This window comes from Gossypium arboreum, chromosome 3, assembly GCF_025698485.1.
Source record: "Gossypium arboreum isolate Shixiya-1 chromosome 3, ASM2569848v2, whole genome shotgun sequence".
In the NCBI taxonomy this organism is placed as follows: domain Eukaryota; kingdom Viridiplantae; phylum Streptophyta; class Magnoliopsida; order Malvales; family Malvaceae; genus Gossypium; species Gossypium arboreum.
The window spans coordinates 124270072-124292032 of NC_069072.1; the positions used below are offsets into that span (position 1 = coordinate 124270072).

At 36.8% G+C, this 21961-nt stretch overlaps 1 long non-coding RNA gene across 1 annotated transcript; it reads left to right on the forward strand.

Annotated features, from left to right (window-relative positions):
• The first annotated feature begins 9836 nt into the window (after nt 1–9836).
• Nucleotides 9837–20627, forward strand: LOC128290353 (uncharacterized). The gene is made up of 3 exons (XR_008280115.1): nt 9837–9874; nt 9991–10034; nt 20476–20627. It is a non-coding gene; the product is annotated as an uncharacterized LOC128290353 (long non-coding RNA).
• The last annotated feature ends 1334 nt before the right edge of the window (nt 20628–21961 follow it).

The following is a 21961-nucleotide window of genomic DNA, read 5'->3' on the forward strand; positions in this document are numbered from 1 at the left end:
GGGCCTTATCAGATTCTTAAGCGAGTGGGTCCAGTGGCTTATCAGTTGGAGCTACCTCCAGAGTTGAATAGGATTCATGATGTCTTTCACGTCTCCATGTTAAGGCGGTATCGTTCTGACCCTACTCATATTGTGCCAGTTGCAGAGATCAAGGTCCAAACAGACTTGACTTTTAAGGAAGAGCCTGTGCAGATTTTGGATCAAGATGTTAAGATTTTGAAGAGGAGCTAGATGAGTGGCAGACACGGAAACTGAGAACACCCGATGAACCAAAACCGAGCCAGGACAAGCTCAATACCTCACCAAATCAACTTAAGGTTGGAGACAAAGTACTACTAGATGCAGCAGATCCTCGCTTTGCCACTCCTGAACCTAATGAAGAAATTCCTCTTACGGTACTCAGTATTTTCCCATATGGTACAGTTGAGGTAATTCATTCCAAATTCGGCACATTTAAAGTAAAAAGTACCCATCTTAAACCTTATGTTGATAAAGTTGATAGCAGGGATGAGGAGTGTAAACTTCTCGCACCACCTTGACCCTGCAGAAGAGAGTTAAGTCGAGCTAAGACTATAAATAAGTGCTTATCAGGAGGCAACCCGAGCACTAACAGTGTTAATTTCTTTAAAATTTAGTTTCTAATATCTAACATATTAATCGAATCATGGAACGCAGACTTTCAAAAGACCACACGGCCGGACACACAGGCATGCATTAGGCCGTGTGAAAATAGGGCAAGATTTTTTCCTAACACGGGATGCAATAAGTTGCCACGGCCGTCCGACATGGCTGTAGGCAAAACTGCCAAAACAACACAGGCGTTAGACACGCCCGTGCCTCGAAACCGTGAATGTAACACGGGCGTGCGACACGCCCGTGCCATCCACCCGTGGTCGACACTGTCAAAACGAACACGGGCGTGGACCTATGTACACGAGTGTGGGAGAAGCGAATGAAGTAAGACACAGCCAAGCGACATGGTCGTGTGCACCCACACGCCCAAAGAACACGGGCGTGGGCCAAATTTCAGATACGCCCAAATTCAAAATTCGTAAAATACACAGGCAAAAATTAGGCCACACGGGCGTGTCCCACGGCTGTGTGCCCCAAAATCTTTATAAACCCCTCACTATTCATCATCTCCCTCCCCAAAAAACACTAACCCTAGTCGCTGCAACTTCACATGTCCTACCACCATGCCCGTGCGACTCCTACAACACCGATTCTGACGCCCCAAGCTCTTTCTTTTTGTGTTTGTTTACTCTTTTCTCTCTAGTTTCTTTAAATATGTTGCTTATTTCATGATTCCGCTGCTATATTTTACTATTTTGAATGAATATTCATAGTTAGAATATTAAAATACTCATGCTTGTTTAATAAAAAATTTTGTCATTTTAGTTACTACATTATGCTATACTCTTTCAGTTTTCCTTGTCATGAAATTTATGCCTACCCACATTCATTCATTATCTCCATAATCCTCTAACTTGATATATTTAGTGGTTTTACTTTGTATCATCTCGTACATAAATCTCAAAAAATATTCATATTTTGTAACACCCCAAACCCAGCCCAGACGTTATGGCCGGATCCGACATACCACATCGAAGCATTCAAAACATTTTATATTGTTGATCCAGAAAAACCTACTTAGTGTTTTAAAAGATAATTTCATTATAGGTTAAAGTGAATGGAAGTCATGCACCGTAGGAAACCGAAAAGAGGAGGTGAGTCTATCGGACTACTTAAGTACCAAGCTCCTTGGATCCAATCCTAGACATGCACACCGCCATTACCACACCTTAACGTCATGTATATTTCTAGGAAACCGATTTGATTAAGTCATTTTTTGGAAAAGTGATTAATTTTGGAAAATACTTTCATTGCGGAAGCTTTGCTTGTTGCCGTGTTATTTTGAAATCAATTGTTGTTGTTTTTTTTGAAAACGCCTAAAGCTATCCAATTTCAACAGTTAAAATAAGTAATACCTATCTTAGTAATACATATTAAAACCATCAAAAATAATTAAGCGGCCTTATTACATTTAAAACCCAAACCTCAACGTAAATAATAGGATGTCCAGTTCACGGAAGAAAACCAAACTTTCAGAACGGGTGGCCACTCCGAATTCCCTCACAGCTCCAAGCCACTATGGTTGGGGATTTCCTGCATGGATGAAAATAAAAGGGGTGAGTTTGGGGAAACTCAGTGTGTAAGGAAAACCCATTCAAAGCCCAAGTCACTCAAGCCTATTGGGCCTAAGCCCATTCAGTAACAATGGTCTTGGACGAGCCCTTTTGATTACAATAAACCGGGCCTTAGCCCTTATTCAGATAACATGATGGCCCATAGGCCCATTTCGAATACATGCAACATCAATAACATATGCAAGCCCATTTGGGAGACTACTCAACCCACCAACCACTACACTCCACCCGTACTAGCCCTACACTCCATGTGGGGAATAGCTCAACCCACCCAAACCAACACTTCACAGATTCTTGACCTTGCTACTCGATTAACGATAAATTGAGGCAAAGCCTCCAAGACATGGACAAGCCACTTTCAAGACTTCCTCCGTCAATATCCCAATCCCATGCATCGATAATAACAACATGGCATGCGATAAATAACAACAATCAAACATGCATTTAGGTCAATTTAACTCTAGGGGTATTTCTAATTTATCTACTAGGGTAAAAGCGTAAATTTTCCCTTTTAAAGGTATTTCAAGAATTTATCTATTTTAGGGTTTTTCATGCATATTCCTACTTTTCGTAGTAATGTAATCATGTACCGAGGGTTCTTCTTGAATTGGGCCGTTGGCCCATCATTCCAATTTTGGCCCATTAAGCCCAAAAATATCGAGGGCAAAGAAATCATGCACTTTGCAGTCAAATTTTGCAGCTTACCAAAAACATTAATCGATTTACCTCACGAGCATTCGTACACTCGCAAATCTACAAAATATCGGTTTTGGCATTTCGCTTTTGACTTTTGCCGATCCGACTAAGAAAGAGGGTGTTAGTTACACACATTTGCGACGATATCTTGTGAGATCTACACACGAACTGCCTACAATTGGATTACTAACACATTAATCTAACTATTCAAATAAAAACTACGTATTAACCCTGTCGAAACCATTTTTAAATCGAGTTTTGGAAAATGAAAATCGATTTTAAAAACGAAAACGAGAGTCGACACCAATCTTTTTAGGTGTGATTGGATCACCTTTAAAACATTTTGTTTTAAAATCATTAGTTTTGGTCCACGAAATAAAAGAACGGGTCCGGGAGTCGGTTACGTACGAGGAAGGATTAGCACCCTCGTAACGCCCAAAAATTGGTACCTAATTGATTATCAAATGTCTTTAATGTCGGAAATTTAAAAAATTTTAAGATGTAATCCTCTTTAAAATATTTTTATTTTGAAAATTTGGGTTCACTCGTATCAACATATTGACACTAAGTTAGCCCCCCTTTTAGAAATCCCTATCTCGAAACGACAAAATGCCACATCCAATAAGTTAGGACACAACGCTTTGAAATTCCAAGACAGTTGCTCGTATTTTGAAAACCTTAAAAAAAAATTAGAAGGGTACTTGACTATTCGAACTCAACGAGAAAAGTTGCAACCCAATAAGTTAGGGCACTACTTTTTTGAAGCTTCCAAACACCTAGCATTGCCTTTTTATTTTTGAAAACTTTGAAATCTCGTTTTTAAAACTGATGCATGAAGGAGCACATCAACATAATAAAACATAACATACAAGATAACATATTATAGAAATAGGTAAATAAAAGCATAATAACAATAACATAAATGTCATACATTAATTAATATATATATATATATATATAAGAAATATAAAATATGGCAAATTTTAAATAAGTAAAATATACATACAAAAAACAACAAATATTAAAGAAGAATAGATAAAACATATAAACATGTAATTCAACATATATTTAAACATATTAATAAACAAGAAAATGATGCATGATGTATGATTGTATAAAACAAAAGAAGACAAACAAATACAATAATATATAAAAATAATAATAATAATAATAATATAGTAACATATGTTATCAAGCAATCAACACTTTATAAAATCATGAAAATAGCATTTAATACATGGACAATTTATAATATAAAAAATATAAAAGGTTTAATAAAATAAAGTGAGTAATTTGGATATATATGTGTATATAATTAAAATACAATTTAGAAATGGGTGATACTAATATATTATAGATAAACTTTAATTTTAAGATAAAATAATAAAAAAATATGATATTGTATTATATCAAATAATATAAACATTTAATAATACATAAAAATATAATATTTAATAGTGAATTTTAAAATAGATAATATATGATAGTATATAAAAATAATAATAAATGAAATAATTTATAATATATAATATAAAATGTAAGTTTTAAAATAATGTATAATATAAATAAATAAATATATAAGATATATAAGTTAAAATATAATATATAATAATAATTTACAAATTTTGAAAATATAAATAATATATATAATAAATTAAAAATAAGTTTAAAAGTATATAAAAAAGGGGTGAAATAAAAAAAAAGTTGAAAAACTAAGATAGACGAAGAATAAAATAAGAACAAACCAGAGAGAGTAAGAACGCAAGATGGAAAGAAATTTGAGTGAATGCTCTCAAGAATTCTTATTGCTTCCCAAAACTCCAATCCCTTTACAATAAAGGGAGAGGCCTCTATTTATAGTTGAGCCTCCCCAAATCCAACGGTACAGATCAATTACATCAACGGTTAAGATTAAAGGATATCTACAAATTAAATCTTCAAGATTACAAAATCATATCTTTTAAGATTGTATATCATATCTAAGATTGCAATCATATCTAAGATTGTATCATATCTAAGATTGCAATCATATCTAAGATTGCATATCATTGAAGATTATATTTCCATATGAGTCAAGCTTGTAGATGGACCTTAAATCTTTTCAAGTAATAGGCCATTCCGATCGGGCCAAATTATATTTGTAATTCTGGACTGAACTTAGACTTCGTTTTTTTTTGGGGTTTATTATTTTAAATATTGAAATGGGTTGGGCAAAATTGAGTGTCTACAACTACCCCTCTTTGCTCATTGCTATGTAATAGGAATTGAGCAAAGACCATAAAGGACAAAATTTGCCCGGCCTAGCCCAATCTTTGCGATCTTTTCCTCGAATGGTCTTCTACCTTCTCCTCACGACCTCAAGAATGCTATGTTGATATCTTTGATCTGACTTTTCCTTGTCGAACACGAGTCTGTTTGAGACACCGAGTCTGCTTCTTTGATTTGTAAGGATGTCAAATCATTTTAAGTCTGTTTGAGAACATTTGAGAATCATATCGCAAGGTCCTCGACTTGTTCCTTGTAAGCACAAGGATGCCTAAACCATCTTGAGTCTGCTATTTGAGAACATTTGAGAGTCATGTCTGTTATATTTGAGAACGCAAGGTCCTCGATTTGTTCCTTGTAAGCACAAGGATACCAAACCATCTTGAGTCTGATTTGTTCCTTTGAGAACATTTGAGAGTCATATCTTTGAGAACGCAATGTCCTCGATTTGTTCCTTGTAAACACAAGAATGCCAAATCATCTTGGATCTGCTTCAGTATAAACATTTGAAGGTTAGATCTGCTATCTTCGATCTGTTCCCTATAAACAGAGGGATGCCAAATCTGTTATCTTCAACTTGTTCCCTATAAACACAGGGATGCCATGCTGAAATCTTCAATCTACTTTGCTGTAAGCACAGGAATGTCAGATCTACTATCTTCGATCTATTCCCTATAAACATAGGGATGCCAAATCTTGTTTCTTTGATCTACATTGTCCCATAAAAGACATAACCCGTAGAATGCGTATGAGTTCATGCCTATTATCGAAGTGAGTCAAATTCTCCTAATTAGACATGTTATAATGCAAAATGTTATGAATATGACCCATATTTCGGGCGTCATCACTCATTCCCTCATCGAAGTTTTAACTTTATACTTCTTGATGTATCAATCATACTCTGCTTGTATGCTTTGATTCAACTTAGTCCTATTGTGCCATTCTCCAAATGTTGTGACCCGCTGGAGATGTTTATGAAATGATCCTTTCTTAAGATCAATTTAAAATGTCCAACCACCTTTTGAACTGAAGAAGAAATTTCCCCGAGTACATCCGACCCCCAAATGTGGAAATTCTTTAAACAATTGTCTTGTTTCAGTTTCTTGTATTATCTAGAAATTTCCAAAGTAATATGCAAAACTTCGTTTGTAAAGATTTTTAGTTCATCAATCATTATTTCTAAGCAACACACTTTATGAATAATGGGACGAATAAATTGATCTTGAGGGTAATGATTTATCAAAAAGACAAAGGAGGTTAATCTAGGAATCTATCTTTGAGAAGAAAGAGAATCCAAAGATAGTAAATAGGACAAAAAATCAAATGCCCCAGATATCGCCGCTTGAGCGTCTATACACCAGCTCTATGAAGACTTTCTTGAGTTCAACATGTGTTTAAAAGATCCAAATTAATTCATTGATGCCTCGATATGTAACATACTTCACTTCTCGTCGAATCCGGTATAGCAGGGTCACTGCATGACTTTCCAAATTTGAGCTGCCCTTTCGGGTTTTCAACTCAAAACCCCTCTAGTCTCAAGGCGCCCTTTGCGGGTTTTCACCTTGGCCTCTCCATTTTTTTCTTTTTTCTCTTTATTTTTTTCTCTTTCTCTTTTTCTTTTCTTTTTTTTTCTTTTTTTTTTTGAAATAGAAGTCCCAAAGTGCCCTTTGTGGGTTTTCACCTTGGCTTCCCTTCTCCTTCAGACAAAGTACTCTTTGACTGAGTCCGAATTCACTGGATCAGATAAATTCTTCCTATCCATTTCTTGTCAAAATCAATGCACCTCTAGAGAAAGCCCTCTTCGTAACATATGGCCCTTCCCAATTCGGTATTCTTTTGCAAGGTTTCCTTTATAAGATTCTTTTGGACGAACCTTCTTTGTCATAAGTCTGTGTCATCCATTCTTGGTACATTTGCTTAGGATGAATACTTTCAAGTTAAGTTTACTAGAGGTATTCAATTCTTGACTCCATCAAAGCTTGGAGGAAAAATCTTGATTCATAAACCCATGAGAAAGGGATTACCCCAGCAGCCGTCCTGGCTGTTGTTTGTCAAACCCTACAAAAAGATGGTTCAATGATTCTCAGCAGACAAGAATGAAATTTCTGACTTTATCCTTCAACCTGGAAAGCTGAGGTACAGAGATTACTCTTGGAGCATACATCCCACCATGACTCGATGATGTTTCTGAAGCATCCCTAAGCTTCATAAATTGCCCCCAACTGTGAAGCTGCCAAATGAGCGTAGCAAATAGGAGGCACAATAAATATGGCTGTAGTGCTCCTTTGATACATATAGGATAGAGAATGAACAAACTTTTGCAGATCATCAGCCGAAAACCCAGCCTGGTCTAAGAGAACATGATAGTGGGTCTGCCTCATGATTCCAATCATTCCAGCATGGGTACCAAGGTAAAAATCATTGTTCTTTGGATGGCATACTTTGTTGTCAATAACAGTACCATGTAGCACATTGTCAGGAGATCCCTACTGAAAAAAAACTTGGTATGATGGTTTTTCGTACAATAATAACCACAATCTTTAGGGTTCCACTTCTCGCCAAGGAACTTGCAAGCCTCAATAACTTGATCAAAACTTGATTGAATTGAGACTCGCTAACCCTCTCCCTGAAAATAATGATTTGATCAAGTTTCCTCTTCTCTGAACTTGTATAGAAGTCTAAGAGAGCTTCCTTCATGATACCGTCATCAACTTTGTCAGAAATTGGTTTTGAAGAAAGAATCTATCATTTTAAGCTTCAGAGACTGTGTACGGCCTGATGCCCCATAGCTGAAAATCAATGGCCACCGCCTGGAGCTAACCATCGCAGCTATTGACGGCACATCAGACTACTCAGGAAAGCCAAACAATGTACCTATTCCAAGGATGATGGTTGGAACCTTTGAAACAACTGGAATTGAAGGTGTTTGCCCCAGCGTAAGCATAGAGAGTAGGCGGTAGTTTCTTATGCCAATTTTTACCAGTCTCGGTCATCTTTTGTAATTTTTTTTTTCTTTTTTTTTCTTTTGCCAACCTCTGTTGTCTTGTGGTATGGCGCATTATCTTTGAAAAGACGCAAACTTTTGGCATTGTGCGTTAAATGCCCTCAAGCCCTCAAACATTGGGCCTAGAAGAGTTGGGCTTTGAGTTGGGCTTTGAGGATTCGGATAGAAGAAAACCCGAATATTGAGAAGTTTTAAATATTACTAGTGTTTAAAAAATATATATATTGATAAAATATTTATGTTATTACTAATATTTTAATTTTTATGAAAATTATTATCATTATAATTATTAGATACAAATATATTTATAAAATTATTGTTGTTAATTTAGTGTTTAAATTAACATATTATTAGAAAATTTTATCTGTATCTATTTTTATTGATTTATGGAAATTATAATTATTATTAGGAAAATATATATATATTATCGTATTTGAAATTTTCATTATTATGCTTATTATTATTATTTTTAAATAAATTACAATGTAATTAAAGTGTGGGAAAAATTTGGACCAAGACTTTAGCAAAATTATTATTTTTGCTCCTTTAAGGATCCGGGCATTAAGGTTTATTAATAAGTTGGGCTAAAATTGGACATAAGGAGGAATCGCCTAGTGGTTAGGCGTGTTAAGCGAAGAGGTAGTGAGCAGGGTTCGATTCCTCACGTGCGCAAATGTGAGTTTTATTTTAGATATGCAGATCGTGGTGGAACAAGGGTTAAAAGGAGTTGCGGGTATAATTTAACATAAAGAGCGCTGTGGCGCGATGGCGCAGCGTCTTTGGACATATGGAGAGGGCGCGTTCGATTCCATACGCGAGCAAATCTGCTTTTATTTTTAAAGTGGGCGAATCAAGGGTAAGGTTTATAATTTATTGTGACAAGATATAAGTAAAGAGAGAAGCATGGTGCAAGTGGCCAGCAAAGACGGGCGAAGGCACAAGGGCGACGAAGGTTTGGGGTTCGAGCCTCACCTCGCGCATGGAAGGCTTGGATTTTTGCTGCTCACGTGGAGGAGAGTCGAGTTTGACCGAAACTCTTCCCAGCAAAGAGTGAAGCGGTCAAACGGTGGGTAAGGTGCTAGGAGGTTGGATAAATTTCAAATGCCTAATTCATGGAGCAAAGCAAGGAATTTGAAATTAGAAGGAATTTTATTAAGCATTAAGTCCGTATTTTATTCTTTTAATTTTGGCTTTTATGAATTATTCCTTTTGTTCATCTTTCCTTCATTGATAATAACCGAACCTATCTTCTTTTACTCTTCTTTTCTTTCTTTTCTTTTATCTCATCTCTTCCTTCTTTAATTTCCTTCAAAGCCTAATCATCTTGTCATCTCCTCTTTTCTATTTTTCTATTTTCTCTTTTCATTATACTAAAATCAAACATCCATATTTTAGTGATTCGGAGTTAATATTTAGATCTATTTTCACGTGCGCTTAAGTTGGATTCACAACGGATATGGGGTAGGAAGCTATTTGGAACGTTCTTCAATGAGTAGATCTCTTGGTAAGTATTCGAACCTTCTTTCCATTTGTATCTTGTGGTTTAAGAAAAGTGAAAACCCTCTCGTCGACTAAGGCTAAAAGGGTTTTTGGTGTTATTTGGTCTGTTGGTGCTAGTGAGGATTAAAGGCTACCGATCGAGGAGTGTGTGAAAAGCTTGGATCATCGGAGTGACTAAATCTAGTCATCAACTTCGACAAAGGTAAGGTGCCTAAGGCCATTATGGATGGTGGACGAATGTGTAAGTGTTAATATTGGAAAGTTCTTGATTTGGTTCAATTATTAACATGGTCTGATCTATTTAACAATTGATTATAGGAGAAATCGCATAGGAGATCTCGTCAAGGAATATCGCAAATCAGGTGTGTAACGAACCCTTTCATAGCTTAAAGCGATAAAATGCCGAAAAGCCGAAATGTCGAAATTCTGGCATTTCGAGGACTTGTGAGCAAGCGAATGCTCACTAGTTAGTTAGAATCGATGAGACGGTGATCGAGAACGATGGAAACGGTAAGAATGTGATTTTTGGGGTTTTTGGTAAGTTGGGCCTCGAGGGGCCGAAGTGGGGCCCATTGGGCTTTCGGGCCCATTTGGGTAAAAATTGGTAGAAAACGGAAATCTATTATATGGCATGATAATACCGTTAAAACCGTTATGGAATATAGGCTAAATGGGCCTAGATGACGAAATTGGCTAAGTATGGCCCATTAGGGTTTTAGGCCCAATAACTCGATTTCGCTAAAATGGGCCGTAATCACTGTTGCACCCATGGATTGTTAGTAATCGTTAATGAACATGGAAACCCTAATTTTGGTAAAATTACGAGATTACCCTTATACCATGAAAATGACCGCTTTGCCCCTAGGTAAAATGACCATTATACCCCTAGGGTTTATGTATGATTTTAATACATGGGATTTTGATAAATATGGTATGTATGATATGCACATGAAATGTATGCTATGCACATGATATGTATGATATGCACATGAGGTAATCATAAATGCATTGGGTTGGGTTTTATATGGATGGAGGAAGTGAAAAGGGCTTATGCCCTGCTTATCAAAAGGGCTTATGCCCATTATCAAAAGGGCTTATGCCCAGCTTATAAAAGGGCTTATGCCCCGCTTATTGAAAGGGCTTTGGCCCGATTATTAAAAGAGGCTAGGCCTCCAAGATATGATAAAGCACTATCTTTGCCAAAGGAGAGTTTGGCGGGGTGGGTCGAGTTAATCCCACATGGTGTGTTGGTTGGTATGGGTGGAGAGTAGCGGATGGTGGGTTGAGTAGTCTCCCAAATGGGTTGCATTCTTTCATTGAAATTATATGTGACATTGAAATGGGCCTAAGGGCCATACTGCTTTCTGATAAGGCTTGACCCAAGAATATGAAATATGAAAAGGCTTCACCCAATGTTATGAAATATGAAATATGAAAAGGGCTATGGCCCAAGGCATGATTGAGATTGGATTTGGGCTTAGACCCAACAGTCGTTATTGTTTTGGGCTCTGAAAGGGCTTGTTGCACACTGAGTTTCCAAACTCACCCCTTTCCTTAACCTTGTAGGTGAGCCTTGATGTGGGGACTTGGGCGGAGGGGATTCAGAGTGGCCACGGTGATCGTCTTGGGCTTTAAATAAAGTGTTGGTTTCGTTAAATTTCCTTTAACTATTATTTATTTTGGGTTGTAATAAGGCCAATTTTAACTTTTCTTTTATTTTCTTTTGGGATTATTTTAATTTTAATAACTTTAAAAACTGGTTAATAATTATTCAAATGGGCTAGACTTAGGACGTGTTTTCAAAATGATACTTGTTTTCAAATTATCTCAACACCACGATTCATCGGTTAATCAAAGACGCCCACTTAAACAAATTTAAACTCGAAATGACAAAGTGTGGCTATGGTTGTGGGCATGTCTAGGATTGGATCCAATTAAAGAGCTTGGTACTTAAGCGACCTTCATGGCTCACCTCCTCCTCTCTCGGATACCTACCTAGTGCTTAGCTTCCATACACTTTGTTAACTCAATAAAACATATGGCTTTTAAAACTCTAAAATGAAACTCGATTTTCAACTTCGATGTGGCACGTCAAATTTGGCCATAACGTCTGGGCCGGGTTTGGGGTGTTACATTTAGTGGTATCGAGCCTAGGTTGCAACAACTCGGTTGTGGATCGGTCCAAATTTTTTCAAAACTTAGGCCTAAGAAGGGTATTTTTGGAGATGGTTTTTGAAAAGTTCATTTTAAAGATATTTTATGAGTATATTTGTTAAAATGGTACAAGTTTTTATGTTTTAAACAAGAGTTTCAAAATAAGGGTGCTTTCAAATCAAAATTTTAAATTTCTACCTTCTATAAGCAAAAATATGGCTTTTGAGTTTTAAATGGATTGAGAAAGAAGTGGTGCATGAATCCCGGCACCAAGTCTGTAAGTATACTCTCTTTACGTTATGTGATATTGATATGATGCTATGAATAGAACTGAGACCCTACTATGATACTCTAGATAAGGTAGAGCTGTAAAACCCTAGAATATCGAGACTATAGCTAGGCTATGATTCTGTGAAAATAGAAACTTGAAAATACTATCTCTGCATAAGACATGTGAATAAATAGTAAAATTTTTGAGATCTTTGTAGTTAATTGATATGTGTACTGGTAATGTAGAGTATTGATATGGATTCTGAGGGTAAGAAAAGTCCACCAACTTCGGGTAGCGGTAACTCAGATCTTGGTACTTGAGGCACTAGCCGAGTTAGTAAGGAAAGTGGTAGAGGAAGTATTGGATACAAAATTTAAGGAAATTAGGGAAGCGCTTCAAGCAGGGTGCTTGGAGTGTAAGAAAAGGAAGGATTCTAGTTCTCAGAAAACCAAGCCTCGTTCTGTGAAACATGTTAAGGCACGACCAAACTATCCAATCTGCAAAGACTGCAACGGACGTCATTCAGGTGAATGCCATAGGAAGACAGGAGCATGTCGTAGATGTGGGTCCAAGGAGCATCGAGCTCGGGATTGCCAAGTTTATTTTATTTAAACATATGTTACGAGTTGTATGCGTGCCTGATAAACGTTTCTTTATTTCGGTAATTAGATGTTCTGGGTCGTATTAAAATTATTTAGATCAAAGTCTTGTATGATATCATAGTAGCATAGTGGTTTGACTTATACAGCTTAATTGATAGTTGGAAATTTCGAGGACGAAATTTTTTAGAGGATAGAGTTGTAACGCCCAAAAATTGGGCCTAGAAGAGTTGGGCTTTGAGTCAGGATTCGGATAGAAGAAAACCCGAATATTGAGAAGTTTTAAATATTACTAGTGTTTAAAAAATATATATATTGATAAAATATTTATGTTATTACTAATATTTTAATTTTTATGAAAATTATTATCATTATAATTATTAGATACAAATATATTTATAAAATTATTGTTGTTAATTTAGTGTTTAAATTAACATATTATTAGAAAATTTTATTGTATCTATTTTTATTGATTTATGGAAATTATAATTATTATTAGGAAAATATATATATATTATCGTATTTGAAATTTTCATTATTATGCTTATTATTATTATTTTAGTTTTTAAATAAATTACAATGTAATTAAAGTGTGGGAAAGATTTGGACCAAGACTTTAGCAAAAATTATTATTTTGCTCCTTTAGGGATCTGGGCATTAAGGTTTATTAATAAGTTGGGCTAAAATTGGACATAAGGAGGAATCGCCTAGTGGTTAGGCGTGTTAAGCGATGGTAGTGAGCAGGGGTTCGATTCCTGCGTGCGCAAATGTGAGTTTTATTTTAGATATGCGATCGTGGTGGAACAAGGGTTAAAAGGAGTTGCGGGTATAATTTAACATAAAGAGCGCTTGTGGCGCGATGGCAGCAGCGTCTTTGGACATATGGAGAGGGTGCGAGTTCGATTCCATACGCGAGCAAATCTGTTTTATTTTTAAAGTGGGCGAATCAAGCGGTAAGGTTTATAATTTATTGTGACCGTATATAAGTAAAGAGAGAAGCATGGTGCGGTGGCCAGCAGACGGGCGAAGGCACAAGGGCGACGAAGGTTTGGGGTTCGAGCCTCACCTCGCGCATGGAAGGCTTGGATTTTGCTGCTCACGTGGAGGAGAGTCGAGTTTGACCGAAACTCTTCCCAGCAAAGAGTGAAGCGGTCAAATGGTGGGTAAGGTGCTAGGAGGTTGGATAAATTTCAAATGCCTAATTCATGGAGCAAAGCAAGGAATTTGAAATTAGAAGGAATTTTATTAAGCATTAAGTACCGTATTTTATTCTTTTAATTTTGGCTTTTATGAATTATTCCTTTTGTTCATCTTTCCTTCATTGATAATAACCGAACCTATCTTCTTTTACTCTTCTTTTCTTTCTTTTCTTTTATCTCATCTCTTCCTTCTTTAATTTCCTTCAAAGCCGAATCATCATCGTCATCTCCTCTTTTCTATTTTTCTATTTTCTATTTTTCATTATACTAAAATCAAACATCCATATTTTAGTGATTCGGGAGTTAATATTTAGATCTATTTTCTACGCACGTTTAAGTTGGATTCACAACGGATATGGGGTAGGAAGCTATTTGGAACGTCTTCAACGAGTAGATCTCTTGGTAAGTATTCGAACCTTCTTTCCATTTGTATCTTGTGGTTTAAGAAAAGCTGAAAACCCCTCTGTCGACTAAGGCTAAAAGGGTTTTGGTGTTATTTGGTTTGTTGGTGCTAGTGAGGATTAAAGGCTACCGATCGAGGAGTGTGTGAAAAGCTTGGATCATCGGAGTGACTAAATCTAGTCATCAACTTCGACAAAGGTAAGGTGCCTAAGGCCATTATGGATGGTGGCCGAATGTGTAAGTGTTAATATTGGAAAGTTCTTGATTTGGTTCAATTATTAACATGATCTATTTAACAATTGATTATAGGAGAAATCACATAGGAGATCTCGTCAAGGAATATCGCAAATCAGGTGTGTAACGAACCCTTTCATAGCTTAAAGCGATAAAATGCCGAAAAGCCGAAATGTCGAAATTCTGGCATTTCGAGGACTTGTGAGCAAGCGAATGCTCACTAGTTAGTTAGAATCGATGAGACGGTGATCGAGAATGATGGAAACGGTAAGAATGTGATTTTTGGGGTTTTTGGTAAGTTGGGCCTCGAGGGGCCGAAGTGGGGCCCATTGGGCTTTCGGGCCCATTTGGGTAAAAATTGGTAGAAAACGGAAATCTATTATATGGCATGATAAGACTGTTAAAACCGTTATGGAATATAGGCTAAATGGGCCTAGATGACGAAATTGGCTAAGTAGGGCCCATTAGGGGTTTTAGGCCCAATAACTCGATTTCGCTAAAAATGGGCCAGAATCACTGTTTGCACCCATGGATTGTTAGTAATCGTTAATGAACATGGAAACCCTAATTTTTGGTAAAATTACGAGATTACCCTTATAGTATGAAAATGACCGTTTTGCCCCTAGGTAAAAATGACCATTATACCCCTAGGGTTTATGTATGATTTTAATACATGGGATTTTGATAAATATGGTATGTATGATATGCACATGAAATGTATGCTATGCACATGATATGTATGATATGCACATGAGGTAATCATAAATGCATTGGGTTGGGTTTTATATGGATGGAGGAAGTGAAAAGGGCTTATGCCCTGCTTATCAAAAGGGCTTATGCCCCAGGCTTATGCCCCAAAAAGGGCTTATGCCCCGATTATTGAAAGGGCTTTGCCCTGATTATTAAAAGAGGCTAGGCCTCGGTTATATGATAAAGCAACTATGCCGCCAATGGAGAGTTTGGCGGGGTGGGTCGAGTTAATCCCCACATGGTGTGTTGGTTGGTACGGTGGAGAGTAGCGGATGGTGGGTTGAGTAGTCTCCCAAATGGGTTGCATTCTTTCATTGAAATTATATGTGACATTGAAATGGGCCTAAGGGCCATACCGCTTCTGATAAAGGCTTGCCCAAGAATATGAAATATGAAAAGGCTTCGACCCAATGTTATGAAATATGAAATATGAAAAGGGCTACTACCCAAAGGCATGATTGAGATTGGATTTGGGCTTAGACCCAACAGTCGTTATTGTTTTGGGCTCGAAAGGGCTTGTTGCACACTGAGTTTCCAAACTCACCCCTTTCCTTAACCTTGTAGGTGAGCCTTGATGTGGGGACTTGGGCCGAGGGATTCAGTGGCCACGGTGATCGTCTTGGGCTTTAAATAAAGTGTTGGTTTTCGCTAATTTCCTTTAACTATTATTTATTTTTGGGTTGTAATAAGGCCAATTTTAACTTTTCTTTTATTTTCTTTTCGGGATTATTTTAATTTTAATAACTTTAAAATTGGTTAATAATTATTCAAATGGGCTAGACTTAGGACGTGTTTTCAAAATGATACTTGTTTTCAAATTATCTCAACACCACGATTCATCGATTAATCAAAGACGCCCACTTAAACAAATTTAAACTCGAAATGACAAAGTGTGGCTATGGTTGTGGGCATGTCTAGGATTGGATCCAATTAAAGAGCTTGGTACTTAAGCAGCCTTCATGGCTCACCTCCTCTGCCTCGGATACCTACCTAGTGCTTAGCTTCCATACACTTTGTTAACTCAGCAAAACATATGGCTTTTAAAAACTCTAAAATGAAACTCGATTTTCAACTCCAATGTGGCACGTCAAATTTGGCCATAACGTCTGGGCCGGGTTTGGGGTGTTACATTTAGTGGTATCAGAGCCTAGGTTGCAACAACTCGGTTGTGGATCAGGTCCAAATTTTTTTCGAAAACTTAGGCCTAAGAAGGGTATTTTTGGAGATGGTTTTTGAAAAGTTCATTTTAAAGATATTTTGCGGAGTATATTTGTTAAAATGGTACAAGTTTTTATGTTTTAAACAAGAGTTTCAAAATAAGGGTGCTTTCAAATCAAAATTTTTAAATTTCTACCCTCTATAAGCAAAAATATGGCTTTTTGAGTTTTAAATGGATTGGAGAAAGAAGTGGTGCACTGAATCCCCGGCACCAAGTCTGTAAGTATACTCTCTTTACGTTATGTGATATTGATATGATGCTATGAATAGAACTGAGACCCTACTATGATACTCTAGATAAGGTAGAGCTGTAAAACCCTAGAATATCGAGACTATAGCTAGGCTATGATTCTGTGAAAATAGAAACTTGAAAATACTATCTCTGCGTAAGACATGTGAATAAATAGTAAAATTTTTGAGATCTTTGTAGTTAATTGATATGTGTACTGGTAATGTAGAGTATTGATATGGATTCTGAGGGTAAGAAAAGTCCACCAACTTCGGGTAGTGGTAACTCAGATCTTGGTACTGAGGCACTGGCCGAGTTAGTAAGGAAAGTGGTAGAGGAAGTATTGGATACAAAATTTAAGGAAATTAGGGAAGCGCTTCAAGCAGGGTGCTTGGAGTGTAAGAAAAGGAAGGATTCTAGTTCTCAGAAAACCAAGCCTCGTTCTGTGAAACATGTTAAGGCACGACCAAACTATCCAATCTGCAAAAGATCGCAACGGACGTCATTCAGGTGAATGCCATAGGAAGACAGGAGCATGTCGTAGATGTGGGTCCAAGGAGCATCGAGCTCGGGATTGCCAAGTTTATTTTATTTAAACATATGTTACGAGTTGTATGCGTGCCTGATAAACGTTTCTTTATTTCATAATTAGATGTTCGGGTCGTATTAAAATTATTTAGATCAAAGTCTTGCAGATATCATAGTAGCATAGTGGTTTGACTTATACAGATTAATTGATAGTTGGAAATTTCGAGGACGAAATTTTTTTAGAGGATAGAGTTGTAACGCCCAAAAATTGGGCCTAGAAGAGTTGGGCTTTGAGTCCAGGATTCGGATAGAAGAAAACCCGAATATTGAGAAGTTTTAAATATTACTAGTGTTTAAAAAATATATATATTGATAAAATATTTATGTTATTACTAATATTTTAATTTTTATGAAAATTATTATCATTATAATTATTAGATACAAATATATTTATAAAATTATTGTTGTTAATTTAGTGTTTAAATTAACATATTATTAGAAAATTTTATCAGTATCTATTTTTATTGATTTATGGAAATTATAATTATTATTAGGAAAATATATATATATTATCGTATTTGAAATTTTCATTATTATGCTTATTATTATTATTTTAGTTTTAAATAAATTACAATGTAATTAAAGTGTGGGAAAGATTTGGACCAAGACTTTAGCAAAATTATTATTTTTGCTCCTTTAGGGATCTGGGCATTAAGGTTTATTAATAAGTTGGGCTAAAATTGGACATAAGGAGGAATCGCCTAGTGGTTAGGCGTGTTAAGCGATGAGGAAGTGAGCGGGGTTCGATTCCTCACGCATGCGCAAATGTGAGTTTTATTTTAGATATGCGATCGTGGCTGGAACAAGGGTTAAAAGGAGTTGCGGTATAATTTAACATAAAGAGCGCTTGTGGCGCGATGGCGGCAGCGTCTTTGGACATATGGAGAGGGTGCGAGTTCGATTCCATACGCGAGCAAATCTGTTTTATTTTAAAGTGGGCGAATCAAGCGGTAAGGTTTATAATTTATTGTGACCGTATATAAGTAAAGAGAGAAGCATGGTGCAAAGGCTGCAAAGACGGCGAAGGCACAAGGCGCATTTAAGGTTTGGGGTTCGAGCCTCACCTCGCGCATGGAAGGCTTGGATTTTTGCTGCTCACGTGGAGGAGAGTCGAGTTTGACCAAAACTCTTCCCAGCAAAGGTGAAGCGGTCAAACGGTGGGTAAGGTGCTAGGAGGTTGGATAAATTTCAAATGCCTAATTCATGGAGCAAAGCAAGGAATTTGAAATTAGAAGGAATTTTATTAAGCATTAAGTACCGTATTTTATTCTTTTAATTTTGGCTTTTATGAATTATTCCTTTTGTTCATCTTTCCTTCATTGATAATAACCGAACCTATCTTCTTTTACTCTTCTTTTCTTTCTTTTCTTTTATCTCATCTCTTCCTTCTTTAATTTCCTTCAAAGCCGAATCATCTTGTCATCTCCTCTTTTCTATTTTTCTATTTTCTCTTTTCATTATACTAAAATCAAACATCCATATTTTAGTGATTCGGAGTTAATATTTAGATCTATTTTCACGCACGTTTAAGTTGGATTCACAATGGATATGGGGTAGGAAGGTATTTGGAACGTCTTCAATGAGTAGATCTCTTGGTAAGTATTCAACCTTCTTTCCATTTGTATCTTGTGGTTTAAGAAAAGTCAAAACCCTCCGTCGTCGACTAAGGCTAAAAGGGTTTTTGGTGTTATTTGGTCTGTTGGTGCTAGTGAGGATTAAAGGCTACCGATCGAGGAGTGTGTGAAAAGCTTGGATCATCGGAGTGACTAAATCTAGTCATCAACTTCGACAAAGGTAAGGTGCCTAAGGCCATTATGGATGGTGGCCGAATGTGTAAGTGTTAATATTGGAAAGTTCTTGATTTGGTTCAATTATTAACATGATCTATTTAACAATTGATTATAGGAGAAATCACATAGGAGATCTCGTCAAGGAATATCGCAAATCAGGTGTGTAACGAACCCTTTCATAGCTTAAAGCGATAAAATGCCGAAAAGCCGAAATGTCGAAATTCTGGCATTTCGAGGACTTGTGAGCAAGCGAATGCTCACTAGTTAGTTAGAATCGATGAGACGGTGATCGAGAACGATGGAAACGGTAAGAATGTGATTTTTGGCGTTCTTGGTAAGTTGGGCCTCGAGGGGCCGAAGTGGGGCCCATTGGGCTTTCGGGCCCATTTGGGTAAAAATTGGTAGAAAACGGAAATCTATTATATGGCATGATAAGACTGTTAAAACCGTTATGGAATATAGGCTAAATGGGCCTAGATGACGAAATTGGCTAAGTAGGGCCCATTAGGGTTTTAGGCCCAATAACTCGATTTCGCTAAAAAGGGCCGAATCACTGCTTGCACCCATGGATTGTTAGTAATCGTTAATGAACATGGAAACCCTAATTTTGGTAAAATTACGAGATTACCCTTATACCATGAAAATGACCGTTTTGCCCTAGGTAAAATGACCATTATACCCCTAGGGTTTATGTATGATTTTAATACATGGGATTTTGATAAATATGGTATGTATGATATGCACATGAAATGTATGCTATGCACATGATATGTATGATATGCACATGAGGTAATCATAAATGCATTGGGTTGGGTTTTATATGGATGGAGGAAGTGAAAAGGGCTTATGCCCCGCTTATCAAAAGGGCTTATGCCCTGTTATCAAAAGGGCTTATGCCCCAATTAAAAAGGGCTTATGCCCCGCTTATTGAAAGGGCTTTGGCCCTAGTTATATTAAAAGAGGCTAGGCCTCGGTTATATGATAAAGCACTATCTTTGCCAAAGGGAGAGTTTGGCGGGGTGGGTCGAGTTAATCCCCACATGGTGTGTTGGTTGGTACGGTGGAGAGTAGCGGATGGTGGGTTGAGTAGTCTCCCAAATGGGTTGCATTCTTTCATTGAAATTATATGTGACATTGAAATGGGCCTAAGGGCCATACTGTTTCTGATAAAGGCTTGACCCAAGAATATGAAATTTGAAAAGGCTTGACCCAATATATGAAATATGAAATATGAAAAGGGCTATGGCCCAATGCATGATTGAGATTGGATTTGGGCTTAGACCCAACAGGCCGTTATTGTTTTGGGCTCTGAAAGGGGCTTGTTGCACACTGAGTTTCCAAACTCACCCCCCTTTCCTTAACCTTGTAGGTGAGCCTTGATGTGGGGACTTGGGCCGGAGGGGATTCAGAGTGGCCACGGTGATCGTCTTGGGCTTTAAATAAAGTGTTGGTTTCCGTTTAATTTCCTTTAACTATTATTTATTTTTGGGTTGTAATAAGGCCAATTTTAACTTTTCTTTTATTTTCTTTTCGGGATTATTTTAATTTTAATAACTTTAAAAATTGGTTAATAATTATTCAAATGGCGTAGACTTAGGACGTGTTTTCAAAATGATACTTGTTTTCAAATTATCTCAACACCACGATTCATCGGTTAATCAAAGACGTCCACTTAAACAAATTTAAACTCGAAATGACAAAGTGTGGCTATGGTTGTGGGCATGTCTAGGATTGGATCCAATTAAAGAGCTTGGTACTTAAGCAGCCTTCATGGCTCACCTCCTCTGCCTCGGATACCTACCTAGTGCTTAGCTTCCATACACTTTGTTAACTCAATAAAATGTATGGCTTTTAAAACTCTAAAACGAAACTCGGGTTTTCAACTCCAATGTGGCACGTTCGCCAAATTTGGCCATAACGTCTTCTTTCTTTTTTAATAACTTTAACTAATTATGGTCTTTTATAATTTAAATGCATATAATGCGATGTGATGTAATACAAATGCATGAATGCAAAAGGTATCGATCTCGACTTAATTTCATTTAGAAAACTTTATTTAGAAAAAGAATATCTTTACATATGAATGGATTACAAATACGCCTTCATCCCATGGCCCAAAGTTTTAACTCAACAAAGCTAACTCTTAACAAGGATCTGACTGTGCTCAATGTATCAGCTTGTACCTTCATGGTCCGTAAATGATCTACTACCATCCCTAATTTGAGCTATGGCTTCACCCATAAGATAATCCCTACATCTATGGACACCTCTTCCAATGTCTGTGAAGTTTTTCTGATTATCTTGAAAGAAAGATTGGCAAACAAGTGGGCATTCCTGCTTAACATGCTACCTTAAAATGATATCCAACACCTTTAGGGTTTCTTGAGAGCTTTCAGATTCCTGTCCATGCAAAGCATTTTGAAATGCTTAGATGGGTATCTTCTCAGTATAGTTAATCTCTACTTTAAAGGTCTTTTAAATGATATGGACTTCTTTAATCTCATTCTTTTGCGTCCATTTTGACAGATCATCAGGGCTTGCATTTCCATTATCTCTGATAAGTGCAACATAGTGAACTCATGCTTGTTGTTTGGTCCTATAATAAATAAGCCTTTTACCATCATAGGCACAATTCTTTCCATCCAACTCACCTTTGTAGGTCCATGCATTATGTCAATCACTTTTCTTCCAACACTCTTACCATCGACCATCTTCCTATGAAAGAGAAATGTTGTAATGGTGGAAATGTCCATCAATACTCTTCTTGTTCGCCTTAAAATGATTGGTGAGTACATTACCTTTTGCCCTGCAGCACGCCTTGCCATAGAGTGTCGAACAATCTTCTTCGTATCCAA